General features: G+C 37.1%; 1 protein-coding gene and 1 long non-coding RNA gene across 3 annotated transcripts in view; both read right to left on the minus strand.

Annotated features, from left to right (window-relative positions):
* The window catches only part of LOC113499480 (DE-cadherin), a 519,450-nt gene that overhangs the window by 403,503 nt on the left and 88,885 nt on the right, over positions 1–27,062 (minus strand). The gene's annotated exons all lie outside the window — the stretch shown is intronic.
* Positions 21,075–25,090, minus strand: LOC113499508. The gene is made up of 2 exons (XR_003401118.1): positions 24,240–25,090; positions 21,075–24,117 (listed from the first exon to the last, which is right to left on the minus strand). It is a non-coding gene; the product is annotated as an uncharacterized LOC113499508 (long non-coding RNA).

Here is a 27,062-nt window from a genome sequence, read left to right on the forward strand (position 1 = left end):
CATTAGCAAGCTGTTTAGAGAGAAGTTCAAGCTTTGAGGGTAAGTTAGTGCCATGGTTTAAAAAAAAAACATTTTTATCTTAATTTTGATAATAATAATAAGAGTGATTTACGACATTTTTGTGACGTTCCTCAATCGATTTGCAAATATATATAGTTTAGGATTGACTTTATTTATATTTGTTTCAAAAATTTTTTTTTAAGTAAGTAATTATCAATTATATTACTTAAAATAATTTATATACAGTATGTAAATTTGAACGACGGACTTATGGAAGGAGGGTGGTCAGTATTCGATTCCCGTCCCAAATATGTATAAAAACTATGACCTTAACTTTTCATATAATTATCCGATAAAATTCAGTATTCATGGACACAGAGCGCAAAGCGAACTTGTAAATTATTAAATTTCTACGGAATCACGCGCCAAACCCGTGCCGCTCCTGTCGCTAAGGAAGCGAGCGCGCAAGCCCCGCCCCTTTCGTTTGTGATGTCGCCGACGAGTGCCGAAGATGTACATCGGCTCGTGCGCACCATGCCGCGCGCCCCCGCTCTGCTGACCGCCAGTCTATGAGAACGCGCCGCCGCGCGCCGCATCCACATTGCGTAATCCTCCCCGTTTACCAAATTCGCGTAAAGTGCATTTCCTAGTGTTAGGTACTTAGTGTGTACAAGCCGTACGAATCAACTGTGCACTCCGCTGGAATGCGACCCCTCTCCCACTGCCCCGCGCGGTGCCCCGCATTCGCCGCAAGCGCTCAGTAGCGATAGCATTTTTGTTACCGTTGCGCGTTTCTCGTTTCCATCGTCTAAATACGGTTTAAATCTGTTGCTATTATTGTTTCTGTTGAATAATTGCTTTGTTAAGTTTGTGAATTGTCGTTTTTGTTAAGTTTGGACCTTTTCAACGTGTTGTTGTGTAGTGAAGCCATCATGGGCAAGACAATTCATAGTGAGGCAAGGACTCTTACATTGAAGGTGTTGACTTTCTTCGAAAATGAGAAGGCAAATAAACGTTTTATAATTCCTGTAGACCAAGCTATAAAAAGAGCTTGTGCAGCTACTGGTGTATCAAAAAAACACTGATGAATATTAAAAACCAATCGAAAGTTGTACAACAAAACGATCCGCCAGTGCCTAGTACAAAATTGTCGCCATACTGCAGCATTTTACAAAAAAAATGTGACAGTTACGAAAAATGCAGCGCCCTCATGTTTTCGTCATCTTTTTATTGTAAGCGGAAATATTATAACAATCTAATTACAAAACGTCAAATATTTTTAACATGATTTAATTTTTTTTGCAAGCGGTACCGTTCAAATGACGTCACAGCGCGAGGTGCACAGTTAATTCGTACGGGTTGTAGTATTTTGTGTTTCGTTTCGTCATACTGTGCATCCTGCGGTAATTGAATGCGTCGCGCGCAAAGATTGCGTAGTATTACGATAAATCACAAGACGTCAAGCATCCACATAGTGTTTGTGTGGTAGGTAACTTTTTAAGTTTTTGTCTTTGCAATAACAATGGCTCCAAAGGGAAGTAGTGTAGCTTGGGATCATTTTATTGATAAAGGCCAAAGTATGGCAGAGTGTAAAATAGTTTTAAATCTTCGGTGATAAATTTGACAAAACATTTAAAAAAGAAGCATCCATTAATTAATTTAATTAAAAGGAATGATGTTGCTGCTGTATCTAATGAAGAGTCATTACGTGACCAGAACCAGACATTGGTACAGAATCCGTTGCCCTCTACATCCACTTCAGGCACAAATATAATACCTGTACCTGCTTCAGTTGGCATAAATATGGGTACAGTACGTGTGGTACAGCCTGGTACAAGAAATATTGCTTCTTGTATTTATAAAAATAATGCTGACAAGTGCAAATCTGACATTGATCAATTAATAATGGATTTCCAGCCTTTCCGAATTTTAGAAGATAAAGGATTCAGAAAACTACTTCAATCTGCGTTCCCTTTTTATGTGATCCCCACTAGAAAATATTTTGCTAATAATTTGTTACCTAGCCGTTATGAAAGTTTACGTGCCTAGAAAATGCGCGATATCGAAAACGAAGTGGAATCAATAATTTGTATAACATCGGATGTATGGACACCTAGTACTAACGACTCATATATGACTATAGGCTGGAAGCATTTCGGCTGCTGTGCTCATACGCTTAATTTAGCCATCCAAGAGGCACTGAATAAGTCTGAAGACTGGAACAAAAGGAACTGACAACACTAATAAATAAAGTAAAGGTTGGTGTTGGGTATTTTAAAAGATTGGCACAAGCTTGGGAAAAGCTGAAAAAGTTTCAAGAACAAGCCGGCCAAACTGTGAAAAGACCCCTTCAAAATGTAAGTACAAGGTGGAATTCTACATTTTTTATGCTGCAGAGGTTTCTCGAAATCAGAAAAGAAGTTAACAGCTCGCTATCTAATTTAAATGCGACGGGTATGTCGTTAACTGTAGTGGATTGGGAGTTATGCGAGTGTCTGTGTAAGATTTTGAAACCTTGTGAGGAAGTCACGAAAGAAATCAGCGGTCAAAAATATGTAACTGGGAGTATAGTTATACCAATCACAACTGGTCTCAAAAATTCTATAGAAAATATAGACACTCAAACTGATCACTTAGCTTCTCAAATATTACAGCAAGATTTAATAGGAGCTTTGAAAAATAGATTTTCAAATTTAGATAAAAGTCGTACTTTTACAGTTATCATGTTTCTCGATCCGAGATTTAAATTATATTTTGAAGACCCGAATGTGGCAGAAAATACTAAGCACCACGTGTTACAGCTAGTAACCGCTCAGATTTCTAAAGAAGACCATGCTCAGCCACGGCATGAAAGCGATGAAAATACAAATCCTTCGTCTCTTTCTACACAACAGAGTTCTCTCTGGCGTCACTACACAGAGAGCGTTCCCACTAGGCACCCAAACGATTTCATATGTTTGACTGGCTGCCTAGTGGGGTAGCTTGTCTTGGTCTAAATGAAAATACAACTTCTTAATGCGCTTCTTCAATTATACAAATTTAGCTTACTAAGCATCCTCTTTTTATGAAAGCAAAAATCGTTATAAAACGTATAAAACCGTTCATACAATTTTATGACTTATTGTTTCAGGAAGTTCAGTAATGAAAAGGTGGACACAATTGAGAGACACTTGGAGGAAATCATTAGATAAAAACAAAGAAACAAAAAAATCTGGGTCTGGTACAAAATCTAAGCCCTACAAATATATTCAAGGGTTGAGCTTTTTGAAGCCAGGTGAAACATATGACAATAATCCAAATACAAGAGATGAAGCCCAAAGAGAAAATGAAGATCAACAAGAAAATCAGAAAGAAAAACGCTTAGAATCATCATCAAGAAAGAAAAGAGTGGATAGTGGTAGCGAATTGGATGATAAAATGATGAAACTTGTTGATCATCAATTAAAAACAATTGGAAGTGATGGACCAACGCAAGAAGGTCATTCAATAACACAAAACAAAACTCAATGTACATCAAGTGAAAAAGAAAAAAAGAGACAGCCTTGTCGAAGAGTTTAGAAAGAATAGAGAAGAAAGAACAAACATGTTGAGACAAATTACAGAAAAAGGCAATACTCCAGTACACATATTCTTTAGGAGTATGGCCGACGTAGTTTGTCAATTTCCTCCGTACAAAATAGCTCAAATCAGAGCACAAGTTTGTAACATCGTTACTGAAATGGAATTATTGATCTTAGCGCAACGAGAGACACCATCCCCACAGCAATCATTCAACACACCACAACATCCAATCCACGCATACAGCTCGCAACGAGAGACACCATCCCCACAACAATCATTCAACATGCTTTGATGTTATACCGAGGTACTGTATTCGATTAATAAAAATAATATGATTATGAATTGTTTTATTTAATTACCGAAATAAATTCATTTAACTTACCTTAACGTTAGGAATAGTTTTTCTTGTGCCGTAATAGCAAAATTCCGATTTCTGGTTCTAGGCTGTGTGTCACTAATATCATCTTTTATGGCCATTAAAATCTTGTTATAGATCTCCCTTGAAACCCGAAAGTAACCCATGAATTTTTCTTCACAATCAATTAAATGCCTTTTTATTAAAGGTGAACGGCAGATTTCGTACAGCATGCATTTTTTGTTGTTCTGTTATAGAATTTATATCACTTATTAAGGTAACTGAGCCATGTATTTTTATGTAAGTATACTATTTTTAGAACTTGGGATTAATTAATAATTTCGATAAAAATATTTGTTTAACTAAACGCTATAAATTGTAAACTAAACGCAGGTACGTTTTTAGAAGTTGTCGTACGTAAAATAACGCAAATATTGATATGATAATTAATTATTCAGAAATAGAAATAACCACACATATTATTAAACACATATATAATTATACTTTAGAAAGCATAATCCTTGCACAAAATCGTAATAGTTTACGATTTAATGATAGAAATTATTTTCGTGATCAAGTTTAAGAAAAGATGTTTTACTGTCAGTTTGTTTTTGCTGATGCTTTGGATTGTGGTTTGTGACTGCGCCTAAGTTATTTAGCAAATTCTGACTGCTTTTACGTTGAGTTGAGCATTGGCTCCTCCGTATTCTATCTCCTGATAGTAGTTTCGCGAACGAACGCTTTATAAACTGTGCTGTGTGTACGTGCTTCAAGATGTCGAGTTTGCGATGTGTTAATTGCAACGTTCGACTGCCCCGAATAAGAAGGCATGCTTTGTCTGGTGAGAGTGAAGATGTTGTCAGTACGATTCGACTGTGGACATATCCTAGAGATGTAAGTATTTTCCGTATAACTCTGATAGGTTTAACGAGTTAAAAAGTAGACCTTACTATTAAAACCACGCTATAAAACACTATAATATGTATAACCGCTATAGTTATTTACATGTATATCACTTGTTTGTCTAAAAGGGTTGGAATAAGTATAACTCTGATAGTATGACATCTGAAAAGTAAATTACATAAAATTCATGTTGAACTACAGTCTAAATCAATTCATTATTTCCAGATAACACCTGCTGACCATATTTGTCATGCATGCTGGCAGCTAGCTACTTTCTCGCATTCATCTGAGATTATACAGAGAAGGCGCGTTGGACATCAAATGGTGTGTGTAGTTTGCGGACGATGCATACTCAGAATTAGTCGAAGCAGGATTTTGATTGAAAGGCCAAATGAACAAGATCAAAGAGTGGCTAATGTAATCTCTGCTTGGATTCAACCACGAGAGGTATTAAAAAACATGTACCTTCTATAACTATTACTAATTGTCTTTTTTTGAGTTAAACTAAGAAATAAAATCATGTAAATTATTTACTATGCATGCTTGTTTGAACGTAAGCTTTTCTTTATTTTTTATTCTAGCTTCGTACTGAAGATCATGCTTGAGCTAAGAGAACTAGGATTGCTCCACTAGTTGAAGACATTCAACCTCCTTCACCTGATCATGTGCATGTTGGTCATTCTATTTTAATGTGTGCTGTATGTGGTCAGAGTCTGTCCACCACAACATGAGATGTAGAGTGGAATCCTGACAACACTGCCCGTTTGTTGGAGTACCAGCAGGTTTATATGAGAAAATATATTTATAAAAGCTAGCTTATAAACACTTCTTATGCAAAGCACATTAATCTGTATTTTGCCAACTTTGGGAAACACATGAGGTCATGGGCACCAGTTAGTCTATCAAACTAAATGTTTTACGTTGTATTTCATCAATGCTATTTCAATTATTATTGCCATCTCATAAACTAAATTATTTATAGATGTCATCCATGAATGAAGTTTGTGGAGTTTGCTGGGTCCAAGCTCAAGATTTGAGTTTCGATATTACAGAAGAACAACAAGAAAGAGCCCAATATCTTGTGTTGCCCAATATAAGAAGAGCGGCTGAAACACCAAGCCATTGTATTTTTCAAGAATGCCTTGAAGCAGAAAGAAATATTGTGCCCGAAGAAACCAGGCGGGAAGTTTTAATAAAATATCAATATTTTATACCAAGAGGTGCTCGTATTTGTTCTCTGCATATGCAGGAGGCAAGTTTTGAAAACCTATATACGGCTGAGTATAGTCTCAACAGTTTTTCTTCTATTCATATAGAAGAGATTATTTTTATATTAATGGAAGGTCTCCAAAACATCTCTTATGAGAATATTCAAAACTACCCTGACAACCAAGTGAGATACTTTATAGGCATAAGTAAAGAAGAACATGACCAAATATTAGAAGCAACACCCAGGCTTTGAAATATGCGTCGGGGTAGTTTTGCATTAACTGCCTTACTGTGCAAGTTAAGAACTGGCGATTCAGGAGACAGATTATCTTGTTTATTCCAAGTGCCAAGAAGGACCGTAGAAACTTTAATGTCTGTGGCGAGAAATATTTTGCTAACAGACTATGTTCCACAATTTCTTGGTTTTTCTCATTTAAGAAGGGAGCAAGTGGCATCGAGAAATTCTTACATTGCCAATCACATTTTTGGTGAGCCTGATGCACCAGCTGAACGAAAACCAGCAATAACAATAGCTGATGCAACATACATATATACACAAAAAAGCAGTAATTATTTATTCCAAAAGGATACGTATTCCCTACATAAATATAGGAATTTATTAAAGCCATTTATCCTCTGCGCCTCTGATGGATATATCATAGATGTACGCGGACCATATAGTGCCACTACAAATGATGCAACCATAATGCATGATTTATTAAACGAGACGGAATTTAATGATTTTTATAGAGAAAATGATGTTTTTATTCTGGATAGGGGTTTTCGTGACTGCATGGATAGTCTGCATGAGAAAGGTTACATAGGTCATATGCCTGAGACTAGAGAAGACGGCCAATCACAGCTAACAACTCTTGAAGCCAACAGATCGCGCTGTGTTACTATAAACAGGTGGGTAGTAGAAGCTGTAAATGGCCGTTTTAAAAGGGACTTCAAAATATTCCGTCATGAATATTTTAATCGTGGCTGTCGCCACCTAATGACAGATGGCCCATTTGCGCCGAGCCTAGATTAGGGTGAAGCCAAACAAGCGTAATTTTATGAGTTGTGAGTCGCGAAATTTCTGTCGCGTAATTTCTGCTGCATTCGGTTTCATACAAAAATGCAGTTTGTACCACACGACGACGCAAAATTAGTTGTCTGCCGACTCACGCGCATAAACTCGACCGAATTTCTGTCGGGGCGAGGGAGGGGTGCTGCGGAGAGCGGTCAGCAGAGCAGCCACACGACAGTTCGTTACGGGATGCGTAGGAGTCGACACGTTTCTCGCTCGCAAAAATGTTCGACACGGAAAAATTTAATGTCGAAGTTGAACAACGGCCGTGTCTATGGAATTTATCAGAAAAGTCATATAGTGACAAGTTTTTGAAACAGAAAGCATGGCAAGAGGTCGCTGAGTATTGTTTTGAAGAATGGAACAATTTGAGAAACGAAGACAAGGAAATGAAAAGTGTATACATCGATGTTCGATGATCATCGATGTTGAAAGCAAAAACATCGCTGTTTTAACATCGATATTGCTATACGAAAAATATCGTAACATCGATGTTAACGGCATCTGTCATCGATGTTAACTCACGGCCTCACGCACGACACGACCAATGCAACTTACGAAGTTACGAAACAAAATATGTCTTTTATGAACGCATCCACAACACAAATCAAGTTTATTTTGAACTTTGAACGCGTATTCATTCATTCAGGGCGCACCGGTCGTTCCTTTTATTCGTCGTACGTTCTTCGTCGTCTCCTCGCTCGCTCTCTCTCACTCCCCTGACCCCTCCCATTAGTTTATTGATAAAAAAAATTGTTGTGCGTGCGTCGGCTGTTTTAATTTACTCATTTGATAGTTTTCTATTATTGTGCATATAATATTACGTGAAATACAACAATATGTAAGTATTTATTGATTGACTTCTAAATATTGAATTCATCTGTTTGCTTTCTGTGCATGCTAAACGAAATTGTTATTTTTTAAGGTTATGAATGCTGTATATGAGATAAAGAGAGCATAGAGCAAAACAATTATCGTTTTCTTTCGCGCAAAATTTGCATGTCTCGGGCCATAGACAATTTATCTCTTTTTTTACGGCTGTGGTGTGGATTCTTACTGTTTTGCTTGCATTGAAAATAGTATATTAAGGTGACAGAACATTTTATTTTGTGTATTTTCTATGAATATTTTTGCATGTTCTGGTTATTTTTTTTTCTTTTTTTTTCAATCTTTTTTGCTTTTATTTTATTTTATTGTAAGTATAAACTTTATGCAGGTATATGTTAATTGTAGTAATAGTTTCTCAAACTGGCGATTTGAGTGAGATTATTTGTTTTTTTCCCTTGCTCAGATCGATCTGGTACTTTCTTCAAAAGGCCAGTCCAAAAAAATACCGTGCATTGGTTTATACAAATCTATTCGCATTGAAATTGTCTGGACTTTAAAAGAGACTGTGACCCCTTGAGTTTGTTTCGACATTTCTTCTCAGGGTAGTCAGATAGGAAATGTCGACTCCAGCGTTCTCAAAAAAATAAGAAGACATGTAAAAGTGATGATATATCCTACTTACAGAATAAATGATTTCATTTCATTTCATTTCATTTCATTTCATTTCGAGTTCGTGTCTGAATTTTATTTAAATTTCATTGTTTGTTTTCAGGAATACAGGAACAGAATTAAAAATGCCGCCAAAAAGTCGCTTTTGGGAATTTTTTGAAAGACTTGAAAATAATGAAGCCAGATGTCGGTCTTGCCATAAAATCATAAAAACTTGTGGCAACACCACAAATCTTAAGTTGCGCATTGAAAAAATGCATAGTTCATTATTAGGAAAAAATAGCAACGAGGAGAACACAGTTCATAAAACAGGCGCTGTAATGCCAACTGCTTCTACTTCTACTGAGATAATCGCACCTGTCTCTGCTTTACATGAAAATAGTTCAGTTGATTCTGATTGTAGTTTTAATGCAAGTGACATAAGTGCATCGTCTATTCGCACAAAAATATTTCAGCCGACATTAAATCAGAGTTTCAGGAGCATATCTGAATTTTCTGAAAATGGAGCTAAAGGAATTCGCCTTACAAATGCTATCTTGTTTATGATTTGCAAAGATTCACAGCCGTTCCAAATGGTTGAAAATGAAGGATTTCTAGACACACACGCATTACTTTACTCCACTCATCCACAAACACATCAAATTCAGGGTTGGCATTCAGAAGGGCGTTGAGCGTCTTAAGAGTACGACATATAGAAGATTCAGCTCTGGCGACTGTTTTGCATGTCGGTGGGGCGAAGAGATTGTGCCTGCAGCTCTGACGGCGACCGATGTATTTGTCAGGGGTGAATAGGCGGCAGAAAAGGCTGTGGAGCTCTGGGCAGTCGATTTGGCCCCGTAAGGTTTTACAAGCTACCATGAGCTGATCAAAGCCTCAAAAGCAAGAGTGTACGCTCGTTGATGATAATTACGTGTATATCATACAAAAAAATGAGTACCGGTGTGGAATCTATAGACGTGGACTACCTCATTTCGTTGATACAGGAACGGGAAATATTGTGGGACAAGTCTCATGACAATTTTAAAAACAAAAATTTGAAAGCAAAAGCATGGGAAGATGTTACAAAAAATTTCTAAACTGTACTAATAGTTATGGGAATGCTTTATGCAATAGTAATAGACCTCACACCAGACATAGCCGCAAAATGGCATACCGTGAAGTCACTTCCGAAGAGATTATGAAATTTCTTGGACTTAGCCTACTCAAAGGTCATATAAAATGTCCTAAACAAAGAAACCTTTTTTCATTATCTGATCCACTACATTATCACCCCATATTTAGTTTCATAATGTCCGGACGAAGATATGAGCAAATCCTACGCTGCCTCTATGCATCGGAATTGGAAGCCAAAGGAGAAACTAAGGTTGTAAAATTTATTGATATGATGACTCTAAACTTTCGTAAAATTTACAATGCTGGAAAAGAACTATCATTGGATGAGTCGCTTCTACTATTTCGAGGTCGTTTGCACTTTCGTCAATATATCAAGTCGAAAAAGGCTCGCTATGGCATCAAATTTTATGAACTCACCACATCTGATGGCTATGTGCTAAATATGAAAATGTATTCAGGTAAAGAAGCACCTGAGCAAAACTTGGGTGAAAATGGGTCTAAGACAGAAAAGCTCGTATTGCGATTAATGCGTCCGTATTTGCTACATGGTCATCATCTTTTCATGGATAACTACTATAATTCTGTGAATTTATCACAGAAACTGATTGATTTGAAGACCCACTGCACTGGAACTTTGCGGGCAAATCGTAAAGAAAATCCTGTATATATTGTAAAGAAAAAGCTGAAGAGAGGTGAGCACGTATGGGCACGTAAGAATAAAGTTTACGTTTCAAAGTGGAAAGATAAACGTCCAGTAATGATGATTACCACTGGTCAACATCCTTCGATTGTGGAAGTGAGTAACAGATTTGGCAAGAGAAGACAGAAACCCGCAGAAGTGGAACTTTATAACAGGTACATGTCTGGCATTGATAGGTCCGATCAATTGATATCTTATTACTCGTGCCCCCGAAAAACTATAAGATGGTACAAAAAGGTATTGTTTCACTTGCTAGATATTGCGGTATGGAATGCTTACTTTCTGTATAAAAAATATAAGAAAAACAACGCCTCTTCGTATCATTATATTAACTATCGAGAAGAACTGATCAAGGTGATGATTGGGATTCATGATCGAAATATCAAAGGAAAAGACATGGTCAATCAAAGCAGCATTTATGATAACAGACGATTCCGACCAAGCACATCATCTGCTCCACAGGCAGTCAATATTTCTGGTACTGAAAATATCATAACTGGTCATTGGCCAGAACAAATTTTATCTAGACCTGGTACAGCAAAAAAGTTTGCTTTCCTAAAGTGCAAAGTTTGTACTAAAAAAAATATTCGAAAGGAAACGAGCTATCGCTGTAAAGGATGCCCCGATAAACCTCCATTGTGTCCACCATGTTTCGAATCTTACCATAATAGTATTGACAATAATGAATAATTACGCTGATTTTTAGATTATGAAACTGATTGTGATATCACGTTCCTTACGTACAAAATGTAAGACTGATTTAAATATAATTATGTTGATTTAATTGAGAAGATTTAATTACATTTAGTTTATAAAAATTGTATGCCATTGTAATAACTGTGATTGTTTTGATATTTTTAATAAATAAATCTTAATTTTGACTGATTAGCTTTCTTTTATTTTTATACTATCACATAGACATTGACGTCTGAGGGCGTAAGTGCACAAAGCATATACTTAGGGCATATAAAATATGACACTACGAATGTAGACGTTTACGCCTCAAAACGTACTGTCATATATCTACAAAAATACATAACCTATGTGACGGAACGCCTTATGACGTTCACGTCTATATCCGTTCTGTCATATCATGTGTTATTATAATAGTTGCGCTGTGACGCTACGCCTATGGGCAATGTATGAAAAATAGTACTGTCTCAGCAACCATAACATGTGAGAGAGTACTGTCCGTCAACGTGTTAAAAAATAGTTTGCTAATTCATCTCTTATACCATTTGCTGCTGTCAATTCATCATTTTGAGGTTGAAGCGAGTGAAATTCATCACAAATTATCGCCAATTTATCACTTAGGCGAAGACCGTCCCGATCGGCCACAGAATTGTGAAGAACACAACAGGCTTTTATAATGGCAGTTGCAAAATTATGGGACACGTTTATTGGTCTGTGACAGTGTTCCTAACTTAGGGGTTTTCCCCCCAAATTTAGGGGGTAAATTAGTGGAATGGGATTTTTTTAGGGGTTTTATATGTTTAGGGGTATTTTTAGGGTTTTTCTGAATATATAATATTCTGAATATAGTAGAACTATCCAATGCAATAATCAATTAAATTTATTTTTTCACCTAGCGAATGACTTAGGACTGGGTGACATCTAGTGTAATTATATTTTCTTACTCTGCAATATTTACCTACTCTGTGGGTAAATGAAATGGTATAAAATATGAGCACCTTTTCATTACTAATTAAAAAATCCTAACTAACACTTATTATATTATTTTGATTGAATATTATTTTTTAGGGGGATTTTCAAATAATTGACGCAGTTTTAGGGGGTTTTGACTTAGAGTTAGGGGTAAATATTTCTGAGAGTTGGTAACACTGGTCTGTGAAATGGTCAATGGCGAAGTAATAATAGCAGCAACACACGTCTTTTTCGATCCATTGTTTATTGTAGACTGTCGTCAACTGGGAAAGCCAAGCCAAGCCTGTTGCGGTGCCGTAAGAATATTGCGACGCCGCACTGCTCGTGTGGCCGCCGGTACGGTGCGGAGTAAGGGTCCGTTCACATAGACCGGCTCGGAGAGGAGAGCAGATTCTTATCACGATGAAAACAGAGTTTTTAGTATGTGTATTAAGGTTTATTTTTTTATGTGCACAGCTTTTGTCATTAAGAATGCTTGAAGGCGCTTGGTGTGAAATAATAAGAGGAGCTGACCGGCTCCGATCGCGTACTTTTTCTCAATCGTGCAGCCGTTTGGCTCCGATTGCATGCTCTTTAATGCTCGCGCAGCCGATCGGTTCCGATCGCGTGCTCTTTCTCGCTCGCGCAGCCGATCGGCTCCGATTGCGTGTTCTTTCTCGCTCGCGCAGCCGATCGGTTCCGATTGCGTGCCCGTCGCACCACGCCGACCGCCATTTTGCTTTCAACAAGCAAGCGACAGCCGGCTTTCGCGCCCCTATTGTATTTCTATCGTGTCTCGAATCACTTGTGTTCGAAGTTTTCAAACGGAACAGTTGTATGCACTTGTAGGAAAACATGACTCACGAAAAATTAATAATACTAGTGTCAAAATATGAGTGTTTATTTGACATAACCAAGCCATCGTATAGCGATCGGGTAATGAAAGAAAATGCGTGGGAGGAAATAAGCAAATGTGTGGGGTTAAGTGGTAAGTACCTACTAAGATTTTATTGTTTTACACCTATCTCCAGATATTCGAACGAATTCTAAAGTAAGGGCTTCTTAATTTGCCGTGACTTGTTAAATTCAAAGTCAAAACAGGAATAACATGAGTTTAAATGTACCCTCACTTTACTCGTAAAAATCGTTTGAGTATCTGAACGTTACAATATACCTACTCAAGAAGTAGCGAACAATTTTTATTAAATATAACTTAAGAAACTCGAGTGGCCACTTGATCTTGCCAATCTAAAGCACCACTTGCTGAAAAATAATCCTTAAATTTATTCCTTATGGTTATACCTGCGTCGATATTAGAACTATTTTCATCATTATTGTCTGTTATCGCTGTTAATAAATTCATATTGCTGTGAAGAACATTCTCTTGTCCTGGTGATGGCGTCCGATTTTCTATTAAAAAATTATGTAAACATGTAGTTGCTAATATAATTAAGTCAGAGTACTTCGGTTGGATTTTCATTCGTTTTTGATAAATCTCAAATCTTTGAGTTAGCATTCCAAATGCACATTCTACGACTTTTCTTGCTCTGCTTAAACGCAGATTAAATACTTTTTTTGATAAGTCTGTTCTTGTTTGTTCTCTCGGATACGGCCGCAATATGTTATTGCTCAAAGGGAATGCTTCATCTCCTATGAAAACATGTGGTAAGCTTTCAGTGGTATTCGGTAGAGGTTTATTTGGGGGCAGCCTTAACTTACTAGTGTTCAGTTTTTTTCCAAATTTTGAATTTTGTAAAATTCCACCGTCGCTATTTTTACCATACGATCCGACATCAACAATTAAAAAGTTGTATTTCGCGTCTACCACAGCTAGTCACACTGTACTGAAAAAAAATTTATAATTATAGTATAAGCTTCCACTATTATCTGGTGCCTGTATACTGACGTGCTTTCCGTCTATAGCGCCCAAACAGTTAGGAAAATTCCAAATATTAAAGAAATCACGAGAGACCTTGTCCCACATTTTTTCATCTGGTATCTGCATAACTAAGGGCATCAAAACATCACAAATTGCTCTGATTGTCTCATGAATTATTGAATGAACTGTAGAAATTCCCATTCGGAAATTAAATGACAAGTTTTTGAAACTGCAACCAGTAATGAGGAATCTGTAAAAACAAACAAAAAATCGAAATATAACATTGCCGCGCCAAAACGAAGTATAAATTAAAGAAAACAGTCCACTGACTGCATGCTCATTTACCCGATGAACTAAAGGAGGGTGATGTTTTTAATTTATTTATTTCTATTCTTTCCAGTTAGGCAGTGCATGGATCGTTGGAACAAACTGCGAGATAACTTCAGAAAAGCTTATCATAACCGAAAAGGGAAGAGTGGCGATGGTGCAACATCTTCCAAATTAATAAAATTTGAGAAGAACTTTCTTTTATAATACCGTTTTTTCGTAATCGGAACCAAATATCTAATGTTACATTATCATCGGATGAATCGGAACCTGGCACACCACTACCACCAGCATCGACATCATCTAAACGTTCTGACCATTCCGAAGTTGAATCGCTTGCAAGTACTTCCGACTCGAAAAAGAGAACACGCTTAAACAAAGATGTTGCTATGGTTTTTGAAGAATATCTTGAAGAAAAAAAAAATACTAAACCCTTTGACAAGGCATTACGCAATTTTTTTTGTCTATGTCAGATACATTGGAAACGTTTCCAAAAGAAGTTCAAGCACGAATTAAAAAGCGCGTTTTTGACATTGTTAACGAAGCTGAATTGAGTCTGTATGAAAATAGTGCAGATTTGAATTATTCTTTGCCAATAAATTCTCCGCCATCCTCTAATCCATCTACTTACCATCAGTTATCAAACGGAACCTATATTTGTCAAAACTATCCAGATCAGACTACTTACGATTACAGTACAAACACACAAAATACAAAATAATTAATAAACACAGACAATCAAAATAATGAAAGTCAAATCTGCACTATTTAATTACATTCAGCCATTCAATTAGGTGTAATCTTTAACTTTAACCATTTAATTTTAAGCAATGTTTAGTTTAATAACTGTTTCTTTTACTGTCTAATATTTGATATTTCAATCAATCAGGACAATAACGGCAACATACGTTAACAAAGCTTCGGCTGTGATCTTGTGACCTGAATAAGATGATTATTATAAAATGATTGTTTTTTATTTACTTACCTTAAAGTTACCGTTAATCTTTCTTCGGCTGGAATGGTACAACGATGATTTGTAGTCTTTTCTGTTATATGTACTCTTAACAAATCTGTCAATTTTAAAAATTGCCAATATTCCATACGATAATACTCATAAAATTGAAGGCTGTCATTCTTCAATACCTCGAAAATGGTGTGAAACTCCCCATGGATTAATCGATTCTTCCAAATATTTTTTGCCCATATTTGTCTTCGCTTGCGCTTTCGTTTGTTCTGTTCAGCTTCAAACAATCTTGCTAGCAAATATATTTCTTCATCGGAGCTATCTAAATCCATGTTCCGAAAAGCACACGTTAACACCGAAAACAAAACTTGAACTGCGTGGAATACTGGTACTGCCTTTGCAGTGTATTCACCCGGCTCCGAGCGCAACCGACCGGCTCCGAGCGCATCCGACCGGCTGCGAGCGTATCCGACCGGCTGCGAGCACATCCGATCGGCTCCGAGCGCATCCGCTTTCAGGCCGATTCTAGCCGGTCTATGTGGAATAGTTGACGACTCCGCTCCGACCAACTCCAAGCGTATACGATCCGGTCTGTGTGAAAAGAAAAATGCGCGCCGATGCTCTCCGAGCCGGTCTGTGTGAACAGACCCTTATCTTACATTACACGTTACACTCGTCTGGACCCGGCTTTATGGGGCCTCGCCCAGTCAGTTTGCGTTTTCCGCTCGATCTGTTCGGACATGCCGCTGACGACTGAAGATTTAATAAGTGCCGTACTGGCTCGGCCACCTCTGTGGAATTCTAGTGATTCAGATCATTCGAATCGACAAGTAATTAAAAAACTATGGGAAGAAATAAAAATAATAAGTGGAGATTCTGATGGTAAGTAACTTTTATTTGTTATTTTAATTGTTATTATTAATAAAGTAATCAGTAAAGTCACTTCGTACTGCTCTGGCCCTCACTGAAGAGCTATTGTTTTGTCTAGAACTTGATGCCGTGTTTGTTGAAGATATTTGATTAATTTAATGAATATGGCGTTCGGCGTAAACATCTTTACTCATAGTGATATTATGAAGCAAACAAGCAGTTTTTATTATTAGACGTGCATGTTTTACATTTGTTTCTATGGATTTATTGAGAATTCGCCATTTGGCACACAAAATTCCGAATGCACATTCAATGCACTTTCTGGCCCTTGATAACCTCTTGTTAAATACTTCTTTGTTGTGGTCGAGATTTCCTTGAGGATATGGACGCATGAGGTATTCTTTTAATGGGTAAGCTTCATCGCCAATGAAGACAAAGAGTAGCTGCTTGTTAGTGCCTGGAAGAGCTTGAGGAGGTGGCATATTGAACCTGTTATTTTCTAGGTTTATTTAATCTTCAGTAGTGAAACGTACCACCATCACTCTGTTTGCCTCGACCACCAACTTCAACTACAATGAACTTTTTATCAGCATCAGCATCTGCTTGAAGCACTAAAGAAAAAAACTTTCGATAGTTAAAGTATTCAGATCCCGAATGCTTAGGTTTCTTTATACGACAGTGCTTTGCGTCCACTGACCCGATGCAGTTCGGAAATTGCCATTTTTCATTATAGTCATTTACTATTTTCTTCAATTGTTCCATTGTAGGTTGAGGCATGTGTATATGGTACTAACTGATCCCAGATTGCGTCACATGTAGCGTATATGATTTTAGCAACAGTAGTTGCTCCTAATCGGAAGGAAAAAGCTAGTGCTTTGAATGACATTCCCGTAGACAAGTACCTGCAAATAAATAGAACAGTAAGCTACAACTTACAAGTAAAAGCTGGCGACATATTTACCTACCCAAAAATAAAAAGCGTTGCCAGCTATTTACCTATTGTAACTTGTAGTTTAGAGAAACTGGCTCTAGGCGCAAATGACATTCTATTTTTTTATTTAATATTTTTTTACAGTTGAAGAGAAAATGGAAGAACATAAAGGACCATTACAGAAAGGAACTTAAGAAAATTCCACCAACTCGATCAGGAGATGCAGCTAATGATTTCGTATCTAGTTGGAAACATTTCCGTCAAATGTCTTTCATGAGAGATCAAATTCAGCCTAGCCGAAGTGAATCTAATATCACTACTGAACTAACAAGTGACAGTGATGTAAACGACGATACGCAAGACTCTTTTAGAAGTGTCGCATCACCGTTATCGAGCATAGCAGTATCTTCACCAGCACACTCTCCGGCTCCACCTTCAGTTGCATCAACTTCAAGTTGAGGAAAAAGGAAGAAGTCAGCTAATGAACTGCGCGCTGAATTCTTGGCAATAGTAAAACAGCGACTTTTACTACTTCAGAACAAAGAAAGTACACCCAGTATCACGCAAGAAGTACCAAAGTCAGATGATTATCATTATCTGATGAGCTTACTTCCACAACTGGAACAGTTTAAAGGGATTCAAAAGTTACGAGTCAGAAACAAAATAAATTCCATTATTATGGCCGAGCTGCAACAAGAAAGTTTGCCAGATCCATATAAGACACAATATGGTTATCATAGTGCACCGCAAGATAATTTGAATAATTACTAATTCTTTTTTATTTCTAACATTGTTGATTCTTATTAAAAGTTTAACTATTCTACTTCTTTTATTCATTAATATACCTACATATAAATTACATTTTAAAATATATACTATATAATAAAAGAACAATATACATTTTAAAATATGAAAAATAGTAACCCATAGTAGTTTAATGAATATTATTAAAAGTTTTGTTTTCTTACCTCAAAGTCATCATAAGTTTCTGCTCAGGAGATATGGTTAACGGAATAAAGTTAGTTGCAGTTTGCGATAACTGTGTTTTTACAGCATTTAATATGTAATCAAAAGTTGTTATTGTCATTCGAGTGTAATCATAAAATTTATCTTCATGATTTCGCAGCCTTTCGTATCACTACATAGTATAAAACAAAGTCGCTTTTTCTGTCGTCATGTTGTATGTCCCTATGAACGCTTAAATCTTTAAAACTACGCAACGGATTTTGATGCGGTTTTCAACAATAGATAGAGCAATAAGTTTAGGTTTTGTGTAAACTGACAATATTACAACGATATTAGTTAAACATGTCGGAAAAATTAAGCCATTCGAGAGCTTTCCTCGAGAACGCTGCCAAAACCTTTTGAGTTACAACAAAACTATGTATGGCGGGTTTGTACCTCTTTAATAAATCTACAAAAAAGTCCGCGGTGGTATATGTCTATCTTCCAAGGATAACCCACAATAACCATTTTTATGTGTTTTCTTAATACAGTAAAATTATGGGTTACTTACGAACCTATTTTTAACAATACAGTATTAATCCTTATCCAAATAAATAAGTTAGATATATTATACATGTAATATAGAACAAAATTGCCTTTTACACTACACCAAAAAAGTGAATAGGTAATGAGTTATCGTAATATTAAAATCTCCGCGCGAGAAATTAAAAATCGATGAAACGTAGCGAAGATATCGTTGGCATCTATATACTAATATACTTATACTAATATATAAAGCTGAAGAGTTTGTTTGTTTGTTTGAACGCGCTAATCTCAGGAACTACTGGTTCAAATTGAAAAAATATTTTTGTGTTGAATAGACCATTCATCGAGAGAGGTTTTAGGCTATATATCATCACTCTGGGACCAATAGGAGCGAAGAAAAAGTCATAACTTATATCTTCTAACCACGCAGACGAAGTCGCGGGCAACAGCTAGTAAGGTATAAAACTCTCCATGTCTAAATCGATCACTATTGATGTCGTGGCGACTGCTTTTAGAAAAAAAAGGTCCCACTTCAAATAAGCACTAGGTTCCAAATAATCTGACATTATTATTATTTTCAATACTGCTCGAGGTAGATACGTCTGGACCGCTCAATCGCCCCGCTGTAACTGTGTTCATCCATGAAAATGTGCGTTTCCGCTTAGCGCTCTTACGCACTAACGGCTAACCGCGGGGGCGGCTAACCGCGCGGCTAGCCGCTTTTCCAGTTTAATATGCAACCGCTTATGATTGTACGCACTAAACCGCCACAAAATTTCAACCGCGGCGGTTGAATGGAGTGCCGCGGCCCACTTCGCGGCTAGCCGCCATCTTGTGTATACGCACTGGCGGTTAGTTTGCGGCGAGCCGCCGGTGAAGCCAAAGAAGATGATATAGGAGTTGAATTGATTAACGTCTTAAATAAGAATGTAGAGTTGAAAAAGGCGGAAGAAGATGAAGATAGACTTTTCTTTTTGTCGTTGGTTAGTGAAATAATAAAAGTGCCTGAACATATACGCCTACGTACAAAATCTCAAATGCAAGTCATTACTGAAGCCCAAACGTCTGGATACAGCTACTGTAACTCTACTTGGGATTACGTAAGACCATTTAACTACAACCAAGGGCCATCCCAAGGATATCAGACACTATCATTTGCTAGAAATAATAACCCACCACCATCGCCCTCAGTTCAACCTACACACCGTGGAACATGTAATCAAGAACAATCTGTAACCTCTCCTGAATCAACATATTCACAGATATCTCAAGAATCTGATTATCTAGATCTTTTTAATGATAATAATAATTCTCAGTAATAGTTATAGTTTACTACTTTTTTTATTCAATTACTCGTATGAACCCACATTGCGTATGAACTCACATATAGTAATAAGCACTTCGCTTTTGTTTACAGTCTATCACAGATCGTCAAGAACAAGTCAATGACTCACCTGTTTTGCCCTCAACATCTCACACTACTCAAGAAACACCTGACAACAATTGGGCCTCGACATCTGCATCAGCATCAACATCCCGCCGTGACCCCCGTCGAAGACAAACGGAGCCGTCCTACCAGTGGACTTCAGTACCACACGTGCCTGCATTAACTAGCTTTGATGAGTTTACGTCAGGTCTCCATTTAGAAGTAACAGAAAATATTACTGAATTCGATATATTTCAAAAATTTTTAGATTTAGACTTTATGTCGTTCATTGTAGATATGACAAATTTATTTCACTCACGCTTCGTACTAAACGTAGACCTTCGTATGCATTCTCGCCTACAACGGTGGCACGATGTATCCATTCCAGAATTGTACATATTTTTTGCTTTATTAATGTTAATGACTCGAAATCGACATTTGACTTTAGAAGAGCACTGGAGTACGGATGTGTTGTTATCATCGCCGATTTTTTCCAAACTAATGCCTAGAAATCACTTTTGCACAATTCTAAGCATGCTACATTTTTCTCGGCATAGTGAAGAGACTAACGTATTATCAAAAGTCGACACTTGCATTAATCACGCTAGGGAAAAGTATAAAAAGCTTATGACACCCTATAAAAATCTGTGCATAGACGAGAGCATCGTTCCCTTCAAGGGGCGATTATCAATAAGGCAATATTTGCCAAAGAAAAGGAATCGTTTTGGAATAAAGTTATTTGTAATGTGTGATGTACAAACCGGCATTATCATAGATTTTATTGTTTACTGTGGCGCAGCTACTGAAATAATAGATCCTTGTAATTTAGGTGTCGGAGGCGCTGTTGTTTCAACTTTAATTAGGGATTTTTTCGGTTCAAACCGTCATTTATACGTTGACAACTGGTACACTAGCCCGGTATTGTTGGATTACCTGCACAGGAATAATATATACGCGTGTGGTACTGTAAAAAAAAACAGAGTCGGTATGCCACGCTTTAATAATACTACACTCGGTGTCAAAAAAATCGCACCTCCTTGAAAATAACATTCAAAGCGTTATTAAACCTTAACACGCGCATGTACCCCCACCAATATTGATGTCATTTGAAAGCCAAATAAATAAACTTATAAAAAAACACCATTTCATTTAATTAAAAAAAAGTTTGATACCACAAATGTAACTTGATAAAAAAAGGCAAATTTTGCTCCTCAGCGGGGCCACAACTTGCGCTACCTTTAGTGGGTATAAAAGGGTTAATACAGGTTCAATTGGGGTCATTCGCTATCCAACCGTTGAAGAGGACACACGAGAAGATCGTTCACAAAAAAAAAACCCCTTGAAGATGGATACTACTGCTGATGAATCCGCTCAAGTGATTGCACTACTGCAATCAGGGATGCGACAGTTTGATGTCGCTCGGCAACTGAACTTGAGCCGTTTTTCGGTTCGAAGAGTATACCAGCGGTTCCTAGAGACCGGTGGCCATGTCCGGAGGCATGGGTCTGGTAGACGTCGCTGCACCTCGGAGAGAGACGACCGATTCATCGTATCGACATCTTTAAGAAATCGGTTTTCTAATGCTGTTGAGTTGCAACAACAGCTCCGGGCAGCTCGCAGGTGCTCGCGGATCGTTGACTGCTCACCGGTATATAACAGAGATCCTGGAAGAGCATGTGGTTCCCTATGCCGGTTTTATTGGCGAGGGGTTCACATTAATGCACGATAACGCTCGCGCTCACACTGCATTAATTGTGCGCGATTACCTTCAAGAGGTTGGGATCTCTGTCATGCAGTGGCCAGCGAGAAGTCCAGATCTGAACCCGATAGAGCACCTCTGGGACCATTTGAAACGCAAGATTCGGTCTCGTGATCCCGCTCCTACGACTCTCCAGGAACTTGAAGAGGCCGTTATTGAGGAATGGGCTAGTATCCCTCAAGAAGAGCTCCTAAAATTGGTGAGATCCATGAGGGAGCGTATGGAAGCCGTCATCCGGGCACGGGGGGGTAACACTAGGTTTTAGGTTAGTTTTAAGAAACTTTTTGTGTGTTTTTTTGTATGATTAATCTGTTTTTAATTTTGGCTTAGTTAAGAATTTTTATTGTTTTGTAAACTTTATTGTTTGTTGCATGTGCAGTGTTGCAGTTTTGGACTATTCCAAAAATATGGGAAGCGTTGATACGGCTGACATGTTACTGTCTTCAATACAGTGCATAAGAAAAACCATAAAATGGTATAAAAAGTTGTTTCTCCACATAATTGATATGCACGTATTAAATCCTTTTTTCTGTTATAAGGAAATAAATAACATTCCAAATTTACATTTTGCAAAATTTCATCTGTCTCTTATTCGCCAAATTATAGAAAATTTTCATAGTCACAATACACTACCTCAGTCCATAAGCAGTAGTCATAACCCACTTCGTATACTGTCGAAAAATAACAATGATCACATGCCGACCCTTATGGGCAAATACCGACGTTGTAGACAATGCGCAGTTATAAAAAAAAGAAAAGAAACAAAGTACGCTTGTAAAATATGCAAGGTCTATTTGTGTGCTAAAGTGAAAAATATCACTGTTAATTTAAATAATTTCATATGATTTTTTTATTTATAAATGACAATTTTTCCAACCTTTTTATATTTTTAATTTAAGTTTGTAGGTATGAATTATTGTGAATCGGACCATCATTGGGTTAAGAAGGTTGTTTTGAAGATTTTAATGTTATAATCATATAAAGGCATACGTGTTACGATCGCGAATCATATTTTGGTTAATATATCCTAACACTGACCAGCAAATTACAAAAAAACAAAGAAAATTTGAATTTCGCGGGCTACCCTGACGTTATCACCTTAAGTGTTTTGATTACCTGTGACTAGTTTCGACGCTGAGGTCGTGCTGGCACAAAACAGTATCCATAGAGATTAGCACTCACTACTGATGCTTTATTTTTTTAAATAATATTATTAGTAATTCCGAGAATAACACAATTAAAAGACTGATTATTTACTTGTATTTTTTTTTTCGTTTACTAACTAGTTTAATTTCAGATTCAGGAAAATCTTAATTGAATGAAACTTATTGCATACTAGCTTACATCTGCAGCAGATCCTTTCCATAAATTATATTATGTAGTGATTTCATTCGTTCATTATATTTTTTTCATTTTGGTTGGCAACACTAAAAAAGATAGAATACTAGAAAAGTTTTGATCATAGAGTAATCATAGGTAGGTAGTTGCCGTAATTACAAGTTACGACAAGTTAAAAAGTTTGTTAAGTTTATAAAAGTGTTAATTATGTCTTCTCCTGAGGATATAGCTGGACCTTCCTCACCAAGCATAATAAGTGACCTAAGTCGCAAAAGGAAGGCATCTTCAAATGAAGAAACGACAAAGAAAACTATAAAAATACAAGTTTCTGCAGAAGATATAACGAGTGCAAACACTTATCAACGGAGCGTATGGGACGCAAATGAATTAAGGTGTGACGTTTCTAATTTACCTCCGTTGGATTTTGCCCAACCAGGACCTAGCGACCCACGAACTGCGGCGTTCGCAAGACTGGTCGCTTTTGAATTGGATCGAGTGCCAGAAGAAAAACGGTCAGTCACATATGTCAATATACTGAACGTAATAAGAAAAGTAAGACAGCAAAAGGACTTGGATGATATAAGTTTGCCAAGTTTCGAAGAATCCGACTAATAATTATATGTAAAATGATAAATTGTTTTAAATAATAAAATATTATTATTTTTTATGTACCACAATATCACATGATCACATCCCTACTCGCATGCGAGAAAGTTGTCAAAAGTCGTGCCAGCCACGCCAGAGACGTGTCTTCACGTCGGCGGATGACGTCACGAACCAGATTAGTGATGTACCTTATTATTGATTTATTCGTTTGTAGTTCTAATGTTTGCTTTTAGGTTGCTTAGAACTTAGTAACTGCTGTTTAATGATAGTATGATACCGGGTAAATAGGGTCAAGTTAAATAAAAGACCAATGCAACGAATAATATTTATTAAAAAAATATAGAACGAAAAGCACGGATTCATTGGTTATCGATAACTTTTCGTTAAGATGTTGGAATCACTATTTTTTTTTTGTAGGTTTTTGTACTGAATTTGTGGCTTGGCGTAGAAGGGGCGCCGATGTGTTCACGCTCTGGCGTTCAAAAGGTTAAAAAAAATATTAGTAAGGTAAGGTAGGTACCTACCTAAAGTATGATTAGATTAGATCATATTAAAAGTAAATAAAAAAATTATTAAAAATGTTGTTTGACTTACCTGTATGTATTCCTTTAAAACCTCATTGAGAGCCTCGCACACTTCTGGTACGATAATAGATATCACTTGGTCTGACAACTTGAACACATTTCCAAGACTTTTATAACTGCTACCAGTTGCCAAAAATCTTAACGTTACCGCAAGTCTTTCCGTCACACTTACAGATTTTCTAAATGTAGTGTCTCGTTTGCCTATTTTTGCCCCAATTAAATTTTGTAGATATTCAAATTCGGAACTGTTCATTCTTATAAAATCTTTTAAGCAACCGTCAATACCCAAATCCTTGAGATAGTCTGTGGCACTATATTTTCCTCTAGCTTTTAGCGTTTGGCGCATCCAATAAGAGCGCTTTTTCTTCTTTTTTTAAACAAAAAATAAAAGCTATTCCAATGAGCAAATCTTCTTCCATTTTCGTGTAGACGTCCTCGGCCCTCAGAAGGCGAAACCAAACTGCGAGCCAATACTAGATGTTATAAAATGTTTAAACATTTTCATCAATGTAGGAGCACTTATAACATGTAACAGTTTCTAACAAAGTGCAACAATTGTTAACATTTGTTAGTAAATGTAAAACGGCAATGTGGGAGCACCATTTCTAGTAAAGGATGAATCCAGTATCTTTTTTTATTTTTCTTTTCATTTCGATTCAGATTTGTTTATAGATGAAATTCAAAAACGACCAGCGATCTGGGATATGGAAAGTCCCGATTATAAGAATAAAGTGATTAAAAAACGTAATTGGGAGGAGCTTGTAGAAATATTTTGTGACGCTGGAGATAGTTTAGAGAAAAAGAAACTGTTGGATGAGTGATTATTTTATTGAATTCTTGTTTACAATAACGTGTTAGGAAAGTACTTATATCATATTGTCTTGCCAGTGAAGTTTTCCCTCGTTTACAAAATAACGGGCAAATTTGTCTTTAGCAGTCCTAGCAGTCAGACTGCCGCGTGGTATATCTTCTGGACTTATAGATTGTAAAGGTGAATGATAAAGTGTATCTTCAAATCTATAACCGTCGCGTGTACGCACGTAATTATGTAGTACGGTGCATGCTTTGATGATATTTTCCGCGAACTCAATATTTACATCTATAGGTCTATGGAATATTCGCCATTTGTTGCTCAATATTCCGAAAGTGCATTCGATGTAGCGCCTTGCTCTCGATAATCGGTAATTGAAAACTCTTTTTGTGTGTGTGAGTTGTTTTCCACTGTAAGGGCGCATCACGTTTGACATGATTGCAAAGGCTTCATCGCCTACAAACACGTGAGGCAATGGTGTTCTATCGATATTTGATATTGGCTTCGGGTTGGGAATATTTAATTTACCATCCATCATTCTTTTATAAAATTCGGAGTGTTGAAAAATCGCTGAATCACTGCTTTTACCATAAGATCCGATATCAACGTATATAAAACAATAATTTGCGTCACACACTGCTAGCAAGACCGAAGAGAAATAAACTTTATAATTAAAATAAAGCGAGCCTGTATGTTCCGGTTGTATTATTTCAATGTGCTTCCCATCAATTGCGCCGATACAGTTTGGGAAGTTGGCGTATTTTATAAAACCTTTTTCTACGTCTTTCCATTTTTCGGTAGTCATTTCAGGCATGCACATAGATTTTAATTTGCTCCACAGCACTTTGCAAACTTGTTCCACTATCTGTATAATAGTCGATTTTCCAAGACGATATCCATAGTGTAATTCTGCGAACGAACAGCCTGTAGTCAAGTATCTGTCAAAAATAAAAATAGCATTATATTATTTCTTTTCAGGTTCTACACTAACAAGAAAATGGAAAAGTATTCGAGACAATTACATAAGGGAGTCTAAACGGCAAAAAAATCTTCCATCTGGGTCTGGATCCTCCAAACATGTACCATATGTATACTTCGCAAAACTAAAATTTCTCGAGAGTTCCGTATTAAATAAGGATACAGAGAACAACTTTGAAACTCCTGCCGTAAAAAATTCGGAAAATGAAGACTTAATACCACCTCCAAAAAAACAAACTGAAGGGACAAGGAAGAAACAAAAAATAAATGCAGTGGATAAACAAATTGTTGATATTTTAGAAAAAAGTTTGCACGCAAGACAACAGCTTCAAACAGCACAACTAACTAATGAAGATGATGATAAATTATTCTGTTTATCATTGTACACTGAGCTCAAGAAGGTACCTGAGAATCGACGGCTGTCAACAAAGATTGAATTGCTCAATGTAATTCAAAAAGCACAGAATCCAGCATTACCACAACAAACAAATCAGTACCAATATCAATACGCATATTCTACACCATCTTATTCCGGATACACTACTGCTAGGTCCTCAACACCATCACAACAGTGGTCTGCGACACCACCGGCACCGGCACCAGCACCGCCAACGTCGACGTGGGTGCCGTCACCTTCAAGCCAAGATTCGGACAGTCTTCATTTATTTGAATAAATTTACTTACCTTAAGCCCCGGATACACTAGGGAACATTTTGTCCCGCAACATGACGCGCAACACAAAATATACGTGACGCTGCAACGTTGCATAGTGTCCCGCAACATGACCCACAACATTTTACGTGACGCGGGGCATGTTGCTTGCTCCCGCCTCGAGAGCGAGCGCACGTGTCCCGCGTCAGTGTTGCGCCATTTGTCACTGAGTGTAGTCGCGTACGCAACGTGCCTTTAAAATGTCTGTAGTGTGCGGAAATGATACCGTGCTTTTGCTTATAGAGCTTTACGAAAGTCGTGACTTGTTGTGGGATACTTCACACCGTGACTATCGAAATAAAATAAAGAAAAATGATGCATGGGAGGATATTG

Source organism: Trichoplusia ni, chromosome 12 (assembly GCF_003590095.1).
Source record: "Trichoplusia ni isolate ovarian cell line Hi5 chromosome 12, tn1, whole genome shotgun sequence".
Taxonomy (NCBI): Eukaryota; Metazoa; Arthropoda; class Insecta; order Lepidoptera; family Noctuidae; genus Trichoplusia; species Trichoplusia ni.